The sequence below is a fragment of the Nicotiana sylvestris genome, chromosome 4, assembly GCF_000393655.2.
Source record: "Nicotiana sylvestris chromosome 4, ASM39365v2, whole genome shotgun sequence".
In the NCBI taxonomy this organism is placed as follows: domain Eukaryota; kingdom Viridiplantae; phylum Streptophyta; class Magnoliopsida; order Solanales; family Solanaceae; genus Nicotiana; species Nicotiana sylvestris.
The window spans coordinates 87,782,768-87,792,667 of record NC_091060.1 but is presented as its reverse complement, the minus strand read 5'-3'; positions in this window follow the sequence as shown (position 1 = coordinate 87,792,667).

Here is a 9,900-nt window from a genome sequence, read left to right as displayed (position 1 = left end):
GACTTTGGCGGTTGATTCACATAGCAAGGCTCTCAAGGAGCTTGCTCGGGAGCACAAGAAGCTGAGGAAGACACGGGCATCCAAAGAGTCCGTGAAGGTGTTGAGAGCTGATGTTGACAGACTGAAGGCAGATCAGCTGCCTTTAGACTTACTGCTCTAGGACCCAGTACCCGTAGCTCATTCCCAGCCAGAGCAGTCACAGAGGCCTCCCAAGAGGAAGAGGATGATTCCTAGAGCGGATGATGCAGTCATCCAATTGGCTGACCCACCAAAGGCTTTCTCCAGTCAGCCTTAGGATGCACTTCAGGAACTTGTCCAGGTCCTGGCTTAGGTCCCAGCAACAGTAGAGCAGCAGGCCACCGGGAACCAGTATAAGGTTCCCGAGCATAGTGAGGACCCTGGGACAACTCAGGAGCCTATGTAGACAGACAGGCCCTATATCCTTTTTATGGATTCATTCGGATGATTGTATATATTTGATACTTTTTATGCTTTCTTTATTTTTTATCTTTGGTTTGTATATAATTTTAACATTTCGTTACATTTCTCGTACTTTTATTTTACTTTGGGTCTGTATATAAAGTTATGTCACATTGTACATATTCATCCTGTCTATTGTATATTCGACAAATCCCCTCTTGTATATATTCATTTTACTTTCTACAATTTTTCTTTCTGTAGCTTCTTATTTGTGATTCGTAGCTCCTTGTTTTGAAAGTTTGAAATAAGCCTTTGGTTTTCTTAATGTCACGGTTCTTTAAAAAGGTGGAGTGTTGTGTGAACCGGGTGGCTCTTCCCAATGATGGATGGCGTGACAACCTTCTTAAGGGTATGAGTCCGTTTTTCTTTTCGTTTTTAGTATTTAGTAGTTAAGTGTGCCTCAAGCAAAGCTTCACTTGGGCCTAGCACATTTTCCTTTGATCTTATGGTCAAAAACAAATTGTTGTGTTTAGGATGGTGAAAGTTGTGACCTTGAGACTCTTGTGTTGACCGATAATCATCAAGTGGTTTTGCGGGACCATTGTGTGCTCAAATCTTATCTAAGGTCATTATGGGCCCCCGACTCTGCGTCTTTAGCCATCCCATAGCTTGTGTGGTGAGTAATCACATTGCAAGTTCAAGTCTCGAGTCATTGGTCTAGAACTTGCCCTGAATGTTTGTTGAGGTAAAATCCTAAGTGAATTCTAACTTGAGACATGATTATAGGCTCTCCTTGGTCCAAATGATAGTTGAACACACCCATAACCTACCAATGATAAGATCCCTAATCAACCCTTTTGAGCCTTAGACCTTTTTCCTTCAAGAACCATAATACAAGCCTATACCCGTTATAAAATATACCCTATCTTGGCATCTAATCTTTCCTTTAGCACATGGCAAAAGTATAAGTTTGGGGGGAGAGATGAGTATTGCAACAAAATGGTAAAAAGGCACAAAAATGAAGAAAAGGAAAGGCAATGAAAAAGAAAGAAAAGCAAAATGGCAAATAGTATGTTTAATATGAAAAAGAACAAAAAGTTATTCAAGAAAAGCAAAGAATGAAAGGTGTTGAAACTTGAAAAGGGAGAAAAGGTTTGAAATGTATAAGAAAGAGTGACAGTGTGTCTGTTTAACCCCTCAGAAAGAAGTGAAATGACTCAAAGAGTCAAGTGAATGTGTGCCAAATGAATTAAAAGAAGTGCTTAAGGGAAGATGGAACCTACTTAGACCAAAACATTTCCTACCTTGAACCAAAAGCCTTCACAATGTCTCCACAAAAGCCCTATATGATCTTGAGTTGAATGAAGCTTACATTAGTGGATACTCACATAAGGGGCAAGCATATGGTACCTAGAGTCGGACTTGTGGCTTTTTCTTGAGAGAGATGAGTGAATTTCCATTATCCTCGTTCTGAGTGCCACTATCTTAAAGGTGAGGATTGCTTAGGGAGGGTTGAGGATGTGTGAGTTTGGGTTCCACAATGACCGAAGTAATAGAAAAGAGCTCTTTGATCTGTTGAGTCAATTCTTGATGCTCTTGTGTCGCACTTAATCCATGGTGTTTCAAGGAGTAAAAGTTGTTAATGATTCATTTGTATTGAGGGCAATTGTTAGTCCAAATTGATGCTAGATGAGGTTACTTTAGGACAATTGAAATTTTCTTGGATATTCTCTTTAGGGGTGGGTCTTATTTTCTTTGCTTGAGGACAAGCAAAAGCTTAAGTTTGGGGAAGTTGATAACTAGGGATTTTGATACATTTTATACTCCTTGCTTATGTTTTGATTAGATTCATACAAAATAGTCTCGAAAGGCTCACAAGTTGTGCTTGATTGAAGGTTTGATCAACAAAGTGACAAAATATCAAAGATCAGCTCAAAAAGGAGTGAAACTTGCACAAGTCCCAAGACAAGACAAAGCTCAGGCAAAACAGGCCCAGTGCGACCGCACACTATTCTATGCGGTCCGCACTAGGGGATTCAGAGAGGTTGACATTCAGGCATAAAGGCAATGCGGCCACACTAGGTTTTGTGCTATTTTCATTGAAGTTAATATGGCCGCACTTGATTTAGTGCGGTCTGCAGACCCAAGAATCAGAGAGATGTCAGTTTTGAAGTTTCAAGCCAATGTGGTCCGCAATCCATTCTGTACGGACCACACTAGAAGCCTCCGCGGTTGCAGTCCGTTCTGTGTGGTCCGCATTGCCTGAGTTCAGAGATTTGGATTTTGAAGTCAAGAGCCCTAGTGCAACCGCACTCCATTTTGTACGGTCCGCACTAACCCCGCAGGGGCATTTTTGTCCAGATTTTTCAGCTTAGTATAAATAGCTTCTTTTCCCATTTCTAGGGTATCAGATATTATAATTAAGCAGCTGCGCTCGTGGGTTCGAGATTCTTAGCTATTTTGGGCAATTTTATCTACTTTTCAACATTAAATCTTGTTATTTACCTTAGTGATTAATTAATATGAGTTGTTCTTCATCTATTTCTTGTTTTTCTTCTTCAATTATGAGTAGCTAGACACATAAGCTAGGGTTGTGGCTCAACCCTAGTGTGGGTAATTGATGAGTATTGTATTTTAGGGCTAGATTGACTATGGGTGTTTGATATTTGGGCCAATTTCATGGTTAATTGCTGAATTAGTGGTTGCAAACATTAGTTTGTGTTTAGTTGACTAGAGCTCTTCTTGAGAAAGAGAGCCTAAGTTTCCGAGATTGGTCCAACAAGGAATTGGGGCGTACTCAAGAGATTGATAGCCCTAATAAAGGGTTAAACCTCGAGAGAGTAATACCGACTTGAACCCTAGTTGCTTGTGCAAATTTGCATACCCAATTGGTCTTGAGAAAGTTGATTCGGGCAAAATCACTCGAACCACCAAGAGGTGTAGAGTGGGTAATATCGTACAACGGTTATATCATACTCCCCAATTATGTCAATCATGTCTTAGATTCAATTACCCGTCAATTAACCACCTAGGTGAAAGTCATTACCCTAGTGCCTTTTAAACCATTTGAACAACCCTTTTAGTTTAACTCTTAGTGTAATCTAGTTGCATTTACCATTTGTATTTTGATCATAAAAGAAGTAAAAAGAAAATCCCAAAAATGAGTAGAAGTGTAATTTGGAACACATACGCAATCCTAAACTAGATAGATACTCGATTCCAAAGTCTAACTCTCTGTGGAAATTGATCCCGACCCTAAATGGGTAAAAGTTGCTCCGACCCTCTATCGCTACTCAATTAGTAGTGCGGAGTAGGCCGCGATCAGGCCTCGAGATAAATTCGGATGGTTAACGGGAAGATTGGAACTAGGTTTGGGCAGTTGAAGCTGCTTCTTCTGTCATTTCTGCACCTGCGGATTAGGGACCGCATGTGCGAGGTCGTAGGTACGAAAGGGAGGCCGCAGATGCGGAGAATTTGGAAGTGAGGCAAAGCCGTAGGTTCGCACTAAGGACCCCACTTGCGAGACCGCAGATGCGGGTGCATGACCGCAGAAGTAGAATTTTGAGGCTTAAGTGGAAATTGCACCTGCGATGGATTTTCCGCAGGTGCGGCGTTGTAGAATGACTTGGAGACCGCAGATGTGAAAATAGCTGGGCAGAAAGTATAAAAGGCCTTGTTCACTAATTTTTGCCATTTCTTCACCATTTTTGGACGAGTTGGAGCTTGGGGGCTGCTATTTCAAGAGGGAATCAAGGGTTTTCAGTAAGTTAAGCTACTTGGGCTTTGTATCTTGTGTTTATGGCAATCCTTCCATTGTTTAATCATGATATTAGTGGGAAAATTAGAGAAGAAATTGAGAGATTAGGGCTTGAAATTGGAGAGTTTAAATTGGGGATTTGAGGGGCCATTTGAGGTCCGATTTTGATGATTTTGGTATGTATAGACTCGGGAGTGAAAGAAGTTTCTAGTTTTGCAACTTTTGTTGGATTCCGAGTTGTGGACCTGGGGGCCAGGTTTTAGAAAATTCGAGATTTTGGATTTAATTTGATAATTTTCGTGTGGGGTTTATTCCTTTAGCATGTATTGATGATAATATATTGATTTTGGTTAGATTCAGAGCAATTGGAGGCCGGATCGAGAGGCAAGGGCATTGCGAGTTAGAGTTTTGGCTTGGTTGAGGTAAGTAACGCTTCCAAACTTGGTTCTGAGGGTTCAAAACTCTGAACTATGTGTTCTATGATTAATATTAAGGTGACGCAAATGCCAAATGACGGGCGCGTGGGCGTGCACCCTGAGAATTGCAGCCTGGATCATTCCATGGCACCGCTTAGTGACTCTTTCTTGCTGATACATGTGTAGTGATTATGTGATTAAGTTAATAAGCTGTAAATCATGGTATTTATCATGTTAAGGCTTCACGCCAATAACTGTTGAGACCCGAGAGGTTGTTTCTTGCTGTCATATCATTAGCTTCATTGATATTCTGTACTAAGTCTTGTTCATGTATATTATATTATGTCTCAGTTTCAGTTATTGTTATTTGGTACATCAAATCATTGTTTCAGGCTAGTTTCTTAGTATTGTGAGCCCGTGTGTGTGAGACTGGAGAGTTATGACTGAGTGAGGCTGAGAGCCTGGTTATGAGTGACAATTATGGGATCAGGCTGCGCGCCGCAGCGGATTATTGATTATGCATTCATTGGATTGTTATAGAGCTTGGGCTGAAAGGAGCCCCTCTCCGTCTATACACACCTAGTGAGCACGGATGATACTATTGAGGGGTGGATTTCCCTGGACATGGATTTGTCCGAAGCACTGATTCCCGGAGATGGATTTCTCCTCAGGGTTGGATTACCCTTTTTCCTCGATACCGGCTGAATTGAAGTCAGTGTTTTATATATATATATATATATATATATATATATATATATATATATATATATGGAGTTTCCTGGGCCATATGTCCATATGCAATACTGAGTGGTTGAGCACTTGAGAGTGAGAGCACACAGTGCACTTCTATACATTTCTGGCATAGACATATAGAGTTTTACTGAGCTTCATACTTTACATTGTTCGGATTAGCACTTCCTTTACTGTCAAGTTAAAAATATTGAATTGCTAGTATGCCTACTTTTCTGTACAATTTAAATGTGTTATAATTACTGAGGTTTAGTTCGTCACTACCTCTCAGTCCAATGTTTGGGCTTGTTACTTACTGAGTTGGTATACTCACATTACCCCATGCACCTTGTGTGCAGATCCAGGTATCTCAGACCACGGTAGCGGCTGTTGACTGTTCCAGACATCTAATAAGTAAATCACACAATGAATAGAAGCATGTGGCATTTTTGGGATAATAACAAGTAAAGGTACGAATTCGAAACGACGTGCTTCAAAAGTAAGTCAAGTACAAGCATAGTAGTAATAGTAACATGCAAGGTAGAAATATAGATATAACAGTAACATGCCAAATAGGAACACACAGAAGTAACAACATAAGGAACACAAACGTAAAAGTAACATATAAAATAACATAATATTAATGGAAACCAAAGTAGAGGGCATGTTAGTGTTTAACGAACGAGTAACCATAATAAGATTCCAACTCCCATTCCTCTCACATGGTAACAGCCAATAGACCAATCTTATTTCACACTACACGATAATACTTATCGTGCTAGCATCATATTAATCGCACCAAAATTCCTATCATGCCAAACATAGCCTAAGTCTCCAATCATCATCTCATATTACGGATAAAGAAGACAATAACATGTATAAATGGGTGTTCATGATGCTACGGTCATTCAAGTATGTAACAGTCTAAAAAATAACACATTTAAATCTTTTTAAGATGTCATATATTCTATCATTATTTCTAACATAGATAATTGAGTCTATTAGTCATAGAATTTAATATAGCTATCACGACCCAAAATCTCAACTTGTCATTATGGCGCCTAACACATTTACTAGGCAAGTCAACAATCATATAACAACTAAGCATTTGAATTAAAACATGGTTTAATAAGCTCAACAACGAAAAATCTCATAAATATTTGATAAAAACAACTGTAACTCTACTACAACCGCCCCAAAACCAGGTGTCATCGAGTACATGAGCTACTAAGTATTAACATAGTCTAAAACTCTAATACAACTATCTAAGAAATAGAACAATACTGAATAAAATAAAAAGAAGGAGAGTCTAGGTCTGTGGGCATCATAGCAGCTACCTCAAAGTCTCCGAGCAGGTACTGACACCAAATCTAGCAATCATCATGTCCAGATATGCCTGGATCTGCACACGAAGTGCAGGTACTCAATAAGTAACAAAACTAATCTTGGGCTGAAAGCAGTTACGAGCTTACAAGGATACAGTCAGAACAAAAATATTGTCAACACAGATATATAGTAATGAGAATGCCAATAATAACTCAAAGGAACTTCCAAATTCAGCTCGTTCATGGTATAAAAATTTAGACATGCTTTCAAGTACACAATTATAGGCCAACACGGATAAGAACATATCAAGTATAACTAGCATGAGGAATGGCACATCTCTATGCATACACGTCAAATATGCATGTCAAGTACAGTATCACAGTGATAATTCTAGGTACTCACACTTTTAGAATACTCAATCAATCTATCTCAAATTCACGTTCATCATACACAATCACTCAGCACTGTACGAGTGCATGGCATCAATGCCCCTCGCCAAATCACGTGTATATAAATCATGGTGCATGCGCTCACTGCTGGTATGTCAGACTCCAAAGGGGTGGATCATGTCCAAGCGTTAATATAAAGCCTATACAACCTGCTACAACGTGTAGCCTGATCCACAATAATAAATAAGATAATAAAGGCTTATTGTGGCACGTAGCCTGATCCAAAATCCGCTTATGAGACCAACTGCCTGCATCTACGAGCTCACGTGCAAAATTTCCCTCATACATGTGCAACTACCCAGTTTAACTCAAGACCGCTTCTGCCACTCCGATCCTCACCTACGGGTAAAACCTCGCAGGTGCGGTTTCACCAGAACTGAACATAACAGAAATTCTTTAAGTCAAATTCTCAATCTGAATTCAATCTGAATCACACCCGAGGCTCTTGGGACCCCATCCAAACATTCCAACACATCCTAAAACATCATACGAACTTAGTCCAAGTCTCAAATCACATCAAACAACATCAATCATACCCCAATTTAAGCCTATTGAAATTAATGGAATTCCAACTTATAAAATCGATGTCAAAACCTATCAAACCAACTCCGATTGACCTCCAATTTTGTACACAAGTCATAAATAACACAACGGACCTACTTCAACTACTAGAACCAAAATCTAAGTTTGGTATCAAAAAATTCAACTCTCGATCAAACTTCTCAACATTCCAAACCCTCAACTTTCGCCAATTTAAGCCAAAACGACCTATGGACCTCCAAATCAATATTCGGACACAGTCCTAAGTCCAAAATCATCATATGGAGCTATCAGAACCATCAAAACCCCATTCCGGAGTCGTTTAATCATAAGTCAACATCTAACCAACTCTTTTAACTAAAACTTCAAAACTTGGGACTAAGTGTTGTCCCAATTCATTCTGAAACATCCCAGAATCCAACAATCTACCCCAACATGTTACATAACCACCAATGAGCATAAAATAAGTAATAAATAGAGAAATGAGGTTACAAGACTCAAAACGACTAAGTGGGTCGTTAAAAGAGAATAAGCCAAGAGATCACGAAGTTCAACGAAGCACAAAGAAGCATATAATTCCCCCCTCCCGAGCATGGAAACCCTGACACATTCCTATACGATCGTCACCTCGTATATACATCACCCCCGCATATAGCAAACAATATCATTTAGTAGGAAACATTCTGCCAACAATGCTAGGCAAGTCAATTACCTCAAATAAGCTAAATCAACCCCCGGACGGCTCGAATCTAGCCAAAATAAATTAATATCATAAATAAAATCCACAAAAACAATTCTGAATAATAAAATTTCGAATCTTTAACTATTAAAAAGTCAACTATTACCCCGCACCTCGGAACCTGACAAAACCCATAAATTTCGAAGACTCATTCCAATATGAGGCCAGATATATGTGTTTAATCCAAATATGACCTCAAATCAACCCTCAAATCATCAATTATGTTTTGGAAAAGGTTTTACTAAAACCCCTAATTTCTTCAATTTGTTTCATCAAGCAATCGCTAAATTCAAGGTTGGAATAATGAACTATAACAGTCCTAGTCAAAATACTTTAAATTGTGAAAATCCCCTCCAAAATCTCCCAAATTCAAGCTCCAAAACCTTGTGAGAAAAAGTGACTAAATTTTGGAATAAGTAAAAAAAATGTAGCATTTGTTCCAGCTCGAATTACATCTTAGAGGACCTCGAAACTCACATTTGATAAACCCAACATAATTCTTGCGAGAATACACTCAAAATAGCCTTTTGAATAAGGGAGATATGATATTTTGAAGTTTCAAAGGAAGTCTAAAATTTCAAGGACATAATCGATTATTTCGGAGTTGTTTACACCAGAAAAATTAGCGACGGCAAAAACTTTGTTTTAGTACCCAAAACTCATTTGGAACCTCCCGAACACAAACCATATATGCATTTCAATTATAAAATATGTTACAAACCTACTCGCTACACTCAAAACACGATAAAGAGGTCATTTTGACCCGATATTGACCGTGGTCAAACTTCAAATCTTTAATTTAACTAGTCTCTCAACCCATTACAAAACACACCCGAGCCCACGGGGATCCCATTCAATTATACGAACATGTACAAATACATTATCCAAAGGCTCAAAACACCCACGGGAACATCAAAATAAAGAATCGAGGCTCAAACCGAATAGAAGTTCTCTTAAGTTGTTAACTTTTCATTTCTTCAAAAGAGAGTCCAAATCACACTTGCACACTTCGGATTACTTCCAAACTCACACACAAGTTAAATTCAAATATATAGACCTATCCAAAATCTCAGACACTAATTGGAGTCCAATAACAACAAAGTCAACTCTTGATCAAACTTATGAACTCTTAAGTTCTTCAAATTGCCAACTTTCGACAAACAGTGTTGAATCGTTCTAGAAACCTCCAAAACCGAATCCAAACATACGTACAAGTCCAAAATCATCATACTAACCTATCAAAACCATAAAAACTTGATTCCAAGTCCGTTTACCCAAAAATAAAACCTTGATCAACTCTTCCAACTTAAAGCTTCCAAATTAAGAGTCACCTTTCCAAATCAATCTCGAACCACTCAAAAACTAAAACCAACCATACAAGAAAGTCATAATACATCATATGAAGCTACTCAAAGTATGAAACCACCAAACAGAACACTAAAGCTCAAAGCGACCGATCATGTCGTTATATGTGGATTGTCGGACGAAAGTTGTTCGTTTTAACTTTCCAGGAAAGCTTGTCAT